Below are 13854 nucleotides of genomic sequence, written 5' to 3'. Positions count from 1 at the left end.
GGGTATATACCCAAAGGACTATAAATCATGCTGCTATAAAGGCACGTGCACACGTATGTTTATTGCGGCACTACTCACAATAGCAAAGACTTGGAACCAACCCAAATGTCCAACAATGATAGACTGGATTAAGAAAATGTGGCACATATACACCATGGAATACTATGCATCCATAAAAAATGATGAGTTCATGTCCTTTGTAGGGACATGGATGAAATTGGAAATCATCATTCTCAGTAAACTATCGCAAGAACAAAAAACCAAACACCGCATATTCTCACTCATAGGTGGGAATTGAACAATGAGATCACATGGACACAGGAAGGGGAACATCACACTCTGGGGACTGTGGTGGGGTGGGGGAAGGGGGGAGGCATAGCATTGGGAGATATACCTAATGCTAGATGACGAGTTAGTGGGTGCAGCGCACCAGCATGGCACATGTATACATATGTAACTAACCTGCACAATGTGCATATGTACCCTAAAACTTAAAGTATAATAAAAACAAAAAAACAAAAAATAAAATAAAATAAAAAAAAGAGGAGACATAACTGATACCATGAAAGTACAAAGGATCATAAGAGACTACTGTGAAGATTATATGCCAACAAATAGGATGACCTAGAAGTAAATTCCTAGAAACATATAACCTATGAATAATAAATTATGAAGAAATAGAAAATGTGAACAGACAGGTAACAAGTAAAGATATTAAATCAGTAATTAAAGATCTCCTATCAAAGAAAAGCCCAGGGCCTGATGGCTTCAATGGTGAATTCTACCAAACATTTAAATAAGCATTAATACCAATCCTTCTCAAACTCTTCCAAAAAGTTAAACAGGAAGGAACACTTCCAAACTCATTTTACTAAGTCAGCATTACCCTGATATCAAAGCCAGACAAGGACACTACAAGAAAAGAAAATTACAGGCCAATATCCCTAAGTAATATAGATGCAAAAATCCTCAAAAAAATACTAGCAAACCTAATTCAACAGCACATTAAAAGGATAACTCACCATAATCAAGGGGATATATTCCTGGAAAACAAGCATGGTTCAACAGATGCAAATCAATAAATGTGATATACTATATTAAAAGAATGAAGGACAAAAACCATATGATCATCTCAATAAGTGCAGAAAAAGCATTTGACAAAATTCAACATTCTTTTGTGATTAAAAACTCTCAACAAATTAGGTATAGAAGGACTGTATCTCAACATAATAAAGGTCATATATGTTAGCCTAAAACTAACACCATACTTAACCTTAAAAAGTTGAAAGATTTTCCTCTAAGATGAGGAACAAGATACGGATGCCTATTCTTACCACTTCTGTTTAAAATAGTACTGAAAGTCCTAGCCAGAGCAATTAGACAAGAAAAAGTAAAATAAAATAAAAGACATCCAAATCTGAAAGGAAGAAGTTAAACTGTCACTATTTGCAGGTAACATAATCTTTTATATTAAAAAACACTAAAGATTCCACCAAAAGGCTGTTAGAATAAACAAATTCAGTGAAACTGCAGGATACAAAGTCAACATACAAAAATCAGTAATATTTCTATACACTAAAAACAAAGTATCTGAAAAAGAAATCTAAAAACAATCTCATTAAAATAGCATCAAAAATTATAAAATACTTAGGAATAAACTTAACTAAAGAGGTAAAAAAATCTGTATACAGAAAACTACACAACATTGATGAAAGAAATTGAAGAAGGCACAAATAAATGGAAAGATGTCCCATGTTCATGGACTGAAAGAATTAATACTGTTAAAATGTCCATACTACCAAAAGGGAGCTACCGATTCAATGCAGCTACAGATTCAATGCAATCACTATCAAAACTACAATGACATTTTCTACAAAAATAGGAAAAAAATCTTAAAATTCATATGGAAGACAAAAGACTCTGAATAGCCAATGTAATCCTAAGCAATAAGAGCAAAGTTGAAGGCATCACCCTATCTGATTTCAAAATCTACTACAAAGTGATAATAATCAAAACAGTATGGTACTGGCAAAAAAAAAAAAAAAAAGAAAAGAAAAAAAAAACAAGATACATAGACCAATGGAATAGGACAGAGAATCCAGAAATAAACCCAAGGATATGTGGCATTACATGCATTATGTGGCATTATATGCCCTAATTTTCAACAAGGGCACCAAGAAGTCATAATAGGGAAAAGACAGTCTCTTCAATAAATACCCACATGCAAAAGAATGAAATTGGATACTTATCTTACACCACACACAAAAATCAACTCAAAATGAATTAAAGACCTGGAGCTATAAAACTCTTAGAAGGAAATATAGGGGAAAAGCTCCTTGACACTGGTCTTGGCAATGATTAAAAAAAAAATAGGATAGTGCAGGCAACAAAAGCAAAAATAAACAAGTGGGACTACATCAAACTAAAACGTTCCTGCACAGCAAGAGAAACAATCAAAAATAGAAAAGGAAGTCTATGGGTTGGGAGAAAATATCTGTAAACCATATATCAGAAAAGGGGTTAATATTCAAAATATATAAGGAACACACAAACTGAACAGCAAAAAAAATGAATAAACCAATTTAAAAATGGGCAAAGGATCTGAACATTTTTCCTAAAAACACATAAAAATAACCAACAGATACTGTATACAAAAAGGTGCTCAACAGTGCTAATCATTAGAAAAATACAAATCAAAATCACAATAAGAAAGCATCTCACACCTGTTAGGATGGCTTTTGTCGAAAAGACAAGAGATAACAAGTGTGGGTAGCCATGTAGAGAAATGGGAACCCTTGTACACTGTTGGTGGGCATGTAAGACTGCTGCAGCCACAGTAGAAAACAGAATGGGGGTTCCTAGAGAAATTAAAAATAGAACTACTATATGACCCAGAAAAAATCCCTCTTCTGGATATGTACCCAAAGGAAATGAAATCACCACCTCATGAAGATATGTGCACTCCTATGTTCACTGAAGCATTATTCACAATAGCCAAGTTATAGAAAAAACTTGATCCATCGACAGATGAATTTTAAAACTCATATATATATATACGAATATTATTCAGCCTTTAAAAAGAGGGACATCCTGCCATTAAGGCAATATAGATAAACCAAGAGGACATTATACTAAGTGAAATAAGCCAGACACACGAGGAAAATACTGCATGATCTCATTTATATGTGGATTCTAAAACAAACAAAACTAAATACATAGAAACAGAGTAGAATGGTGGTTACCAGGGCAGGAGTCAGGAGAGGAGCTAATGGGAAGATGTAGGTCAAAGGGTACAAAGTTGCAATTATGGAGGATGAATAAGTCTAGAGACCTAAAGCACCACATGATGACCAGGTAATAATGTTGTATTGTATGATGGAAATATGCTAAGACAGTAGACTTTAAGAACTCTATTCACAATAAATAAATACATACATACATACATAAAGGTGAGCATGTGAGATGACGAATATGTTAATTTGCTTGACTATAGTAATCACTTTGTTATGTACATGTATATCAAAACATCATAGTTAACACCTTAACTATTAAATAAGTAAGTAAATAAGGAAATCCTGCAAAATGCAGAGCCAACACATTCCAAGTTGATGAGGAGCATGGTCATTTGACCAATTACTTGCACTGAGCTTGTATTTCTCCATTTGGCTATTATGATAAAGCAATATAAACTCCATTTTCAGTCTGGAAATCTTGCCAAAGACAGAATTGAGTTCTGATACAACCTGTCCTTACTGAACCCACATTAGATGCCAGCCTTCTTCTCTGGGCTCCCATATAATCTGCTTAATTGTCAGTTCTTAAAACTTTTCTAGGATGGGCATTAAGTTCCCCCAACTTCCTGGGAGAAGAATTCACCCTCTTCCCACTTGAAAAAAAAAAATCCAAATTTTTGTTCATTTTTATGATTTCTCAAAATCATTTTCTGTAGCTGTTTATGGATTTATTTACAATTCTCCTGGTATCCTGGAATATAATTTCATTAATGCCTAAAGATTTGAAATCCATGAGAGCTACACAATCTTTCATGTATCAGCTATGTTATTACCAAAAGCACTAGAAGATAAAAACCCCAACAAGAAATTTGTATGGACTGCAAACAAACTTTTTCAATAAAACAGAGACAGAGTGAATTAAAAAGAGAATAAGAATTGAAAGCAGTAACACCATATAAAAAGGGCAGCTCTGTGGTTTTAATTCTTTTTGAAAATATACAAAACAGTAACTTGCTTAAATGACTTGGTACCACTTTTTAATAACTATTACATATGAAAACTGCACATCTTCAGAGTGGAAAGTGCTTGGCTAAGTTCCGTTCCTGGTCCTCTCTGCTTCTCTCTCTAAATGGACTTATCCTTCGAGAACCACCTACTACTTAAATAACTACAGATTTATGTCTCTAACGTGATCTCTCCTAAAAACTGCAGACTTCTATTTCCAGCGGTATACCTGGCTTTTCTTCCTAGACAGTCCACTTTAATCTCAGGGTCACCTTGCCCAAGCCAAACTATTACCTTTTTTTAAAAAATTAAAAGTCCCTATTTTCCCCTTCCCCAATTCTGTTGCTAGTGACATTTACTCTTACCATGCGCCTCACCTGAAATCTAAATAATCTCCATTCTTTCCTCTCTTGCATATCCAAATCAGTCACTAAGTTCATCAATCTTCCCTCTGTAGTATTTCTTGCATAATGCCTTCCTTTACATCTCACAATCAGAACTCCAATTCCACCTCCCATCACCTCACACAGCCTCTACAGTAGCTCCTCCTACCCCCTGACTACTGGTTTTCCAGACTGTAATCTCTCCCGGCTTCCAAAAGAAGAGCAACAAATCCAGCTTCCCAAAACATGCTCCCATCAAGTCATTCCCAGAATCTGCTGCTTCCAATGACCTCCTTACTTCCCCATCTGATGAGCAAGGCCATCCCCAGTTCTTGTTTACTCACTGCCACCAAACCTTTGCATACATTGCCAGCCAGCACCCTTTTTACAAATGAATTCAGATATATCTATTCCTCTTTTAGATCTTACCTCTCAGTCAAAGGCATAAATACATGTAGAATGCAGGAATGAATAAAGGCTACCTACAAGGGGCTCAGAGTGAAACTGAGCCAACTCTGACAACTTGCACCTATGTGCAAGACCCTTTGCTAGGCACTGTAGAGGATATGAAGTTTTGCATTTTGGTTAATCCGGACAAAACCACCACATATAACATCTTATAGGGAAGTGCATCCCAATTGCCAAAGTAAGTTACAAACTTCTTGCGGGGGAAAAGTCACATAATGGGCTTGATGCCACCTGTATCATAAAATAAGATGTCTGTCTGAACAGGCACATCAAAACTTGATTGTTTACTTGAATAAATATTGAACTCATTCTAAAAAAAAGAGAGCCACCTAGTGAAAGACAACAACTAATTTTATTTGAATGCAAAAAACCTTTGAACTTTAACCTCCATCTCTATGACTAAGATGTCTTATTTTTAAAGACAGATTCTTATCTGAGATGTTCACAAATTTTGTTTTAAAGAAGTTAAATAAGATGAACTTTCAAAGATTCTTCGAATTCCTTAATTTCCTATGGGTTAGCTCCCTCTGCATGCCTACTCTAAGTGATTGTGGGAATAGCTGCACCAAATACACCAAAGCATCCTAGTGGAAAATTTGCAAGTGATCTACAGCAGTTCCAGTTAGCTCAAGACCACTAGTAAAGATTTGTGCTTTTAGTGAAAGGGCAGTCCCATAAGATATTCAGTATTCTATGGGGTATCTATGGTATCCCATAGATACCAGTATTCTAGAAAAGCAATGTGGCGTTAGCCCAACACAATACATGCCATCTAAGAATTATGTAACCATTTTCATATTAATCACTGCAGAATTATCAAATTAATATTTTATTTAAGACCACTGAGGAGGACGTTTCACATGACAAGAAATACATCTTAAATCCATCTTAGCCTTGCTTTAAAATGCAACCGTATCTATTGTGTACCGCTTTATGATGAATAGGGCAAAACCCAAACACTTTTCTTCTGCAATTCATGAAGGAAAGATTACAAAATACTGGAAAACATCATTTCGTTTTTTTTTCTATGCACAGAGAATGAATGATAAGCCTTAAGCTATCAAAATGGTGAAGATGAGGAGAAGAGATTGACAATCAATGCATACAACATAAGATACTACTGTAGTAATGTGGTAAAGCTATTAGATATGTGAAAGGGGTGATTCTCCTCTACATTCTCTTATGCTGAGAAACAGCTCCCCAGAATAAAAGGGAAAATTTTCCCCAGTCAAAATACATAAATGGAAGACATAAATGTTTCCTCTCTCCTAGAAGACAGACAGAAACAGATGCTTCCAGGTGCTAGGCATTTTCCATTTTGCCAGGGGTAATCTTAGCATGCTCACATTCAATAGTTCTTTGAGGAATATCCAAATAAAATTATTTTAGCTATTCTCATGAAGATATAATACCCACAATCTAAAAGTTAGTAAGAATTAAGGATAAATATTAACAAGTGCTAGGATTAAAATAAACCTTACAGGGATAAAAGACTACATATTGGGTATAATGTACACTGCTCCAGTGACAGGTGCACCAAAATCTCAGAAATCACCACTAAAGAACTTATCCATGTAACAAAAAACCACCTGTACCCTCAAAACTATTGAAAAATAAATAAATAAACGTTCATGGTTACAAAAAAACAAACAAACAGCTAACACAATTAAGGATCTCACATTACTAAAATGCTGAATCAAGGCTCAGCCATGTTGTAGTATGTATCAGTACTGCATTCCTTTTTATTTCCCAACAATATTTTATTGTATAAATATACCACATTTTTTGGTCCATTCATCAATTGATGGAAATTTAGGTTTTTTCCATTTTTTGACTGTTATTAATAATGTTCCATGAACATTAGTGTACATGTTTTTATACTGACATATGTTTTTACTTCTCTTGGAAGGGCAGAGCTGCTGGTTCACATGGTAACTCCGTTTAAGAACTGCCAGACTTGTTTTCCAAAGAGGCTGCACCATTTCCATTCCCATCAGCAGTGTTTGAGGGTTCCAATTTTTCCACAACATTATTAATACTTGCTGTTATCTGTCTTTTTGATTCTAGCCATCCTAGCGGGTGTGAAGTGGTATCTCACTGTGGCTTTGATTTACATTTCCCCTGATGGCTAATGATGTTGACATCTTTTGGCCATTTGTCCTTATGGGCCATTTGTGTATGTTAGCTCTGGATTTTTCATAGATGCCCTTTATCAGGTCAAGGAAGTACTTTCTATTCCTTATTTAATGAGTGTTTTCATCCTGAAGGGGTGTCGCATTTTGTCAAGTGTGTTTTCTGAATTTAAAGGTGATCATGTGGTGCTTGATACCAGCTGTTTTTGTTTTGCATACTTATGAAGTCTACACAATTCTAAAAATGTGTCATGCATTTCAGATCTTTATAAAAAGATTCAAATTTAAATGAAGTATAAATCCTAAAAATTATGTCCGTTAAACAAAAATTATGGGAGCCCATTGTTTTAGACTGAGCTTCTGCACCCAACCCCAAGAGACCAGACCAAACCAAAATGGAGTCACTCAAGCTAAATGCCATATAATCAAACTGAAACGTTAAAGAAGCAGATAGATTCCAAAACAGATTGGGTTTTCCTGAAAACAGGAGATTCCAGTCGACCTGAGTCAGTGCAATAAAGAAGTCTCCTCTGCTTTAACTTGCAAAAGAGTCACCGGAAGTAACCTGATGTTAACCAGTTTCTTTTTTTCTATAGTTGTTTCCTTGTTCCCACTTTCCAAACCCTCTGTTCTGCCATTGCTCAGTGGGAGCTCTCATTCTATTTTGTTGAATGGAGGCTGCCCCAATTTATGAATCACAAATAAAAGACAATTTGATTTATAACTAAATTTGTCATAATTTTGTCTTTTGACATGTCTATAACAAACATTTGGAGAAGTACATCAGTAATATTTTGGAAAAAAATTTATTATGAAACCTATATAAGGACTTTTGAATGGTAAAAATTACAGGGTTTTTTTTGTTTTGTTTTGTTTTTTTCTTTTTTGTTCTACCAGTCTAATTTTTTATGGTCATACTTTTTCAGACTACTTCTTGGCTACTTCTGTTCTTCAGAACAGCAACCCAAACACACACTCAAAGTCTATGGACCACTCTACATAAGCCCAAATTAAACATAATTTCCATGTAGTTGAATATTACAGAAAGCAATTCAAATAAAATCGAAATGGTGTCATCAGAGGATCTGTGTTCAACAGTCAAAATCCAACCAAATCCATACAATAGTAAAGAGGATAATAACAAGTAGTTTCACAGATAGTTAAATATATCTAAGCCAAATGGTTTTTAGGAAACCTGTATGAAACCTTTTAACTCAGTTAACTACTTTCTAGTATTTAACAAAATCATTCAAAACAATAAGCTTTGTCTCCATGATTATACACAATCATTTTGTCAAAATATGTGAACACAGACAATGGCGTATTTTCCCCCTTGTGAAATTCAAATCTACTTGGAAATGCCATAATCTGTGCAGAATTTTTCAAAGGATGCTAAAAATATGTAAAGTATATTAAACCAGTCCAAAGTAACAGATCTCCAAAATAATTAATGTACATTTTGAGGTTTTGGAAACTGTACTGGCTAATGTGGCTGTTGCCAGCTAGAACTAGGAGATCAGGAAAAGCTTTCATGAAGAGTGTTTTACCATAGAAGAGAAACATTATAAGTAGCTCGTCTTACACAGTCTTATTAAAAGAAAGCCTCACTAATATTAAGAACATTTCTTCTCTTTATTCTCAATGTTTACATTCAACCACTGAGTCTTAAAATACAATGAAGAAAAAAACATGCCATTATTACTAAAATAATGTCAAAAATATAATTTAAAATCAATTTGGTGGACAAGTATCTTCCAGGCATTAATCGAATCACGTATTTTCTAAAAACAATAACACTTAAATACAATTTGCTTAATTTTGTGTCGTGTGTCCCCATCTCACCCCACTCCCAAAACCCAAGCTACTTATATTTAGATTTTTTGGTTCATGTTTAATTCTCCTGAGATTTCCAATATGGCATATATTCTCAGAATTTCATTCTACCTCTTTTTGGATACATAACAAGGAGAAAATGCTTACAAAATTATAGAGATGTACAAGAACATAGACTATTGCATCATAGAAAGATGAGTCACTTTCCTCTTCACCCCAACGTTCAGGATCCTTACACACTGGGATTGCACCACATGCAATGCAGTGGCCAAAAGGGACTCTTCTTCCACAAAACACTGCACTAATTCTCCAGTATTCAGCTTTTCCACTTGAATGGAATAAAAACCCTTTTGAGAACAACAATTACAATCCCCCCATTTTTTTCTCAGGCGCACTATTGGACTTCTTAGTGCATGCACAATGCAAATAAGGCAAGCTTCCTTTCACAGAGTGATTAATATGCAAAGACAGCCTGCTTTTTTAGTAGGATGTGAAGAACCACCAACAAGCCTTTCTAAGCCCAGAGGTTTTTACAATTATTTCCACTGTTTATTTTTAAACAGAAGATTACACAATAACACCAAGCGCTGTAGCTCTAATTTGCCAGTATTTTGTAAACAATGACAATTTAGATTTTTAAACCTTTTGTATCATATTTAAATCTGTGGTCAACTATTGATTCCAAGGTATTAATTTTTTTCCAAATCTAGGAAACTCATTTATATGGGACAAGACTCAATCTATACTTTTTTATTAAGAAATTGCACTTCATTTTTAAATAGTGAATGATTTTCTGGCATAAACTTTTGGAAAATGTGGTGATTTTTAAAAATTTTTATAAATTCCAAATGAAGACTAAGAAATGACATTTCTTTCATGGTGAAAACCAGAAAATCTGCTAGACAAATTATAAAAGAGCTATAATACTAGAAATTGCATTTTAATAGTAATCCATCTCACACATATGCTTATAAAGATTGCGACTTTTCCAAATTGTTATTAAATCACTATAAGACTATTTTAATAGAAAATTTAACAAAATTTGTTCAATAAAACAATGCTACAAAGAAAATAATATCTTTGTAGAACAGATTAAACACATATGCACATTTAAGAAGCATCTCTAATCACATTATTTCCTAGGTGATTTTTTTTTTTTACCAAAGTTTCCAAGAAAAAGCAAACTTATCTGATACAGCTGTTAGGCCTTCCTTAATAAAGATTTCACTTGTCTCATCATTTTTGGTTTTGGACTGTCTTCACCCACAAAGTATCACGACACAATTCTAATCATAGAATTACCTGACATTTGCACCTAATGCTTTAAGGAAAAAATCATTGAAAACTCAAACATTTTGCTCTGAATATAATTTTTTAAAATCAACGCATTAAACACCAAAATGCAACTCAATTTTTCTGTTCTTTTTAAAAAACAACTTCTACAGATATAGTTTTAAGATAAAATGTTAGATATGGATAAGACTTACCACATCAAATTGCATTTTAGCCAAAATATTTCAAAAATATATGTAGATCAATACCTATCATGGTCTAAATCAAACCGATCTTCTCGCCAACAGTCCCAAATCCCAAGATACATGACTCGAAACAGACAATAATATCTACATACCTTCAGGTTTTATAGAATAGATATTAGCATCATTTCAAGAACATCAACAAGTCATTCCAGACATTTTTGTTTCCCTGTGAAGTTCCAGTGTCCAGCTAGTCCAAGGCACTTAAGCACCTGGATTCTCCAGACAGCCGCAGACATACAACCAATCCCACCAAATTAATCTGTAGGTTTAAATTGTTTTCCTCCTTTGTACTTCTAAATTCTAAAAGTTCTCCTCCTTTGTACATTTAATAATTTTCAATTATTAAAAATTTATAATTAAAAAAGTATTGATTTATTTGTTCCAGTCTATAAATAAATAAAAAGATGAAAGTGAAGATTAAACTCACAGTGGAACTCATCATTTTAAATCTCTCGTGTTGAGCAAGTTAAGAGTATATAATTGTATATATATTTTTATACTCATCACAAACAAAAAGTTTAGTATTTAGAAATACATTCATAAATTGTTAAAATAACTGCACATATTTATAATTTATGTTTTCTTAAAATATGTCCAATTATACTTTTATTATTGTGACTAACTTTAACTGGGGTTTGTTTGTGAAAGCTATTCTCTTAATATTGCACAGGGCAGCAAAAATATAACTCAGTAATATATTGATTTACCTCCCAGTGACTACAAAAGGATCTACTGTGAATATCTCTAGAACACAAAATAGTGAATGATTTTTCTGGTTTCCTATTTAGATACAAAACTACCCTTACATGCCTAAATCAATTATTGTGTGAAATGTTTATATTCTCAAAAATAATGCCTATGTCTAACTTGGCTATAAAGGAATACAAATAATAAAAATATTCTTTTTATGAGAAGGAAGGCAGGCGAATGAACTGCCTTCATGACCAGTTATCTTAATTGACTCTGACTGGTAATTTAAATTCTGATTCCAAAGCCAATTTAGTGCAAAATGACCTCAAATGGTAATCTAGGGCAGTTAACTGACTCACTTTCAATCCCTTATCTTCAAAGAAAATCACATAATGTCCCTTTTTTACTTCATTATCACAGATGGTTTTCTTTGATGAAAATTTTAAATTTTAAACATGTGATGACTAACTTTCACTTACACACACAAAAGGAAAAAAATGCTGAGAAAATAACAACTCTTATCATTTTCTGACATTTCAAGATTGTCTTTTGTGCCATTCCACAGGCATAAATATTACAAGTATAAACAAAAAACTTTCTGAACGTGGTCTAGAATTTTTCACAAAGCTGAATGGTATTCATCTTTCACCTCCAATTCCTAGACCAACTACATAGAACACGGGAGTTATTTCATAAATACTGGATAAGTCAATGTTTCTAGTGGACAATTTAACTACCCAACAAGTCTGAGACATGGCCACTTGCCAATGTGTTCATAAAATTGTTCTTGTTCTGATTTGCAAAATCACTGCCAAGTCCACGTCTTTCTATCTAAGAAATGTGGAATCTCAGGCCACCTTGGAATCTCTTGAGAATGCTTCAGTTCAGAAAAGTTTCCTCAAAACTCTTTAAATTGTCAGTCCCTTGAAGTTGTCTGAACATTCCTCCGTTCGGGTTTTTGCCTTTGATGCACCCCTAGAGCATGTCCCTTTTCCTTTAAGAACTGCAAGCTTCTTTCAGTCTCAACGATCCTACCCTAAAACGTGCAAGATAAAAGACTTCAAAAAAGATTTTAAAAGTCCGCTTTGGAATTTAGCAATTAGAAACCCTGAAGGAGATAGGTCATCAGTGGGTTCTGAGTCTGCTCCAAAATTAAAGTCAATAGAGCCTCTCATACCACTAATTCAAACACACACACACACTCACACAAACTGTAAGCTACAGGAGGGTGGCAGCCATATGTCTCTTCTCCCATACTCCCCTCACCTCAGCAGAAGGCTCAATTTTTATAAATAGAGAGATTGAACCAGATGCACTTTGTCCTTGCATATACCAGACTTTGTTGAGGGCAGAAGCACCCTACTGAAAATAGGAGAATTAAATGAAGTCTAGACTACAGAAGAAAAAAATACCCCCAATCCATTTCTTCCTATTCAGCTTAGAGAAAAATAGTAGTCGGACTTATACCGTGCCTGCTGCAAAATTTTGGATTCTCTTAAGTCAATCAGTCCAAAAGAAAATGTAAGTACTCATGAATATACATGGATGTCCCCCACCAAATAAACCAAGTTTCTGCACAGTCTTTCAGCGTGTGACACCCCACACTGAGCCCCACAGCTCTTCAGGGTCTCACTCTTTACTAATAGGCAGCCAGGGATCATTAGAATTTGAGGAGTTAAATGAAACAACATGAAACACAAAAGGAGATACGACGGCAAACATAATAAAGAGGAATTCAGACAAAAAGAGACAAGAAGCAAGAGAAATGTTATGAACTCCTCAGCGATATGAAAGATATTGCATCAAGAAAGAAAAAGATGCTATGCGAGCTCTTCAGAGGCCTCTTTCCGTTACTTCTTCATTCTTCATGTTTCAAAGAATCAGGGTTGCCAGGTAAGTGACTTCCAGATTAAGTGACTTCCAGATTAATGAAGTGTCACCAATATGATCTTTAGCAGCAACCATTATTTAAATATACTAAATTTTATGGCTCAACCATTACAGTGAATTGACAGGTTTGATATTAACCCTATGCAAATGGAAAGGAGAATCTAGATAAACCACTTTTAATTTTTTAACTATCACTTTTGTCAAAATCAAGATCTACTAGGCTTTGCTTTCATAGGAGGTAAAACAGCTCCACAATGAAGCATGGCATTTCCAACTCAGTTGCAATTCACAGTGATCCTGAACTCTCAGAACATGAAAAATAAATGGAAAATGTGATTCTCATTAGAATCAATACTTAAATCCAACGAGAATTGTATATCCCTTCACTGTGAACTTTAGCAGAAAGAAAGGATATGGGAAAAAATTACTGAGCTCACTATGTGCCAGACAGTTGTATAAACTACCTCATTTCATCCTCACAATAACCCTATTAGTTAGGTATTATCCCTGATTCACAGATAAATAAACTGACCGTTGGAGATTAAATAACTGGCTCAAGGTCATGAAAAGCAGGAGAGTCACAGATCGAAATGTGGGTTTGATATCAAAGGTCCATGGGGCACCCTGTGCAGTATGCACTGCCTCCAACACCAAAAGGAGATACTAAATTCAGAAAGAAAGA

General features: G+C 34.4%; 1 protein-coding gene and 1 pseudogene across 20 annotated transcripts in view; both read right to left on the bottom strand.

Moving 5' to 3' along the window:
• NCAM1 (neural cell adhesion molecule 1) overlaps positions 1-13854 on the bottom strand; it is a 321182-nt gene that overhangs the window by 295165 nt on the left and 12163 nt on the right. The window lies entirely within an intron of this gene.
• LOC115936349 (uncharacterized) lies at positions 9916-9983 on the bottom strand (annotated as a pseudogene).

Source organism: Gorilla gorilla, chromosome 9 (genome assembly GCF_029281585.2).
Source record: "Gorilla gorilla gorilla isolate KB3781 chromosome 9, NHGRI_mGorGor1-v2.1_pri, whole genome shotgun sequence".
Classification (NCBI taxonomy): Eukaryota; Metazoa; Chordata; class Mammalia; order Primates; family Hominidae; genus Gorilla; species Gorilla gorilla.
This window is presented reverse-complemented; position numbering and strand designations above follow the sequence as displayed.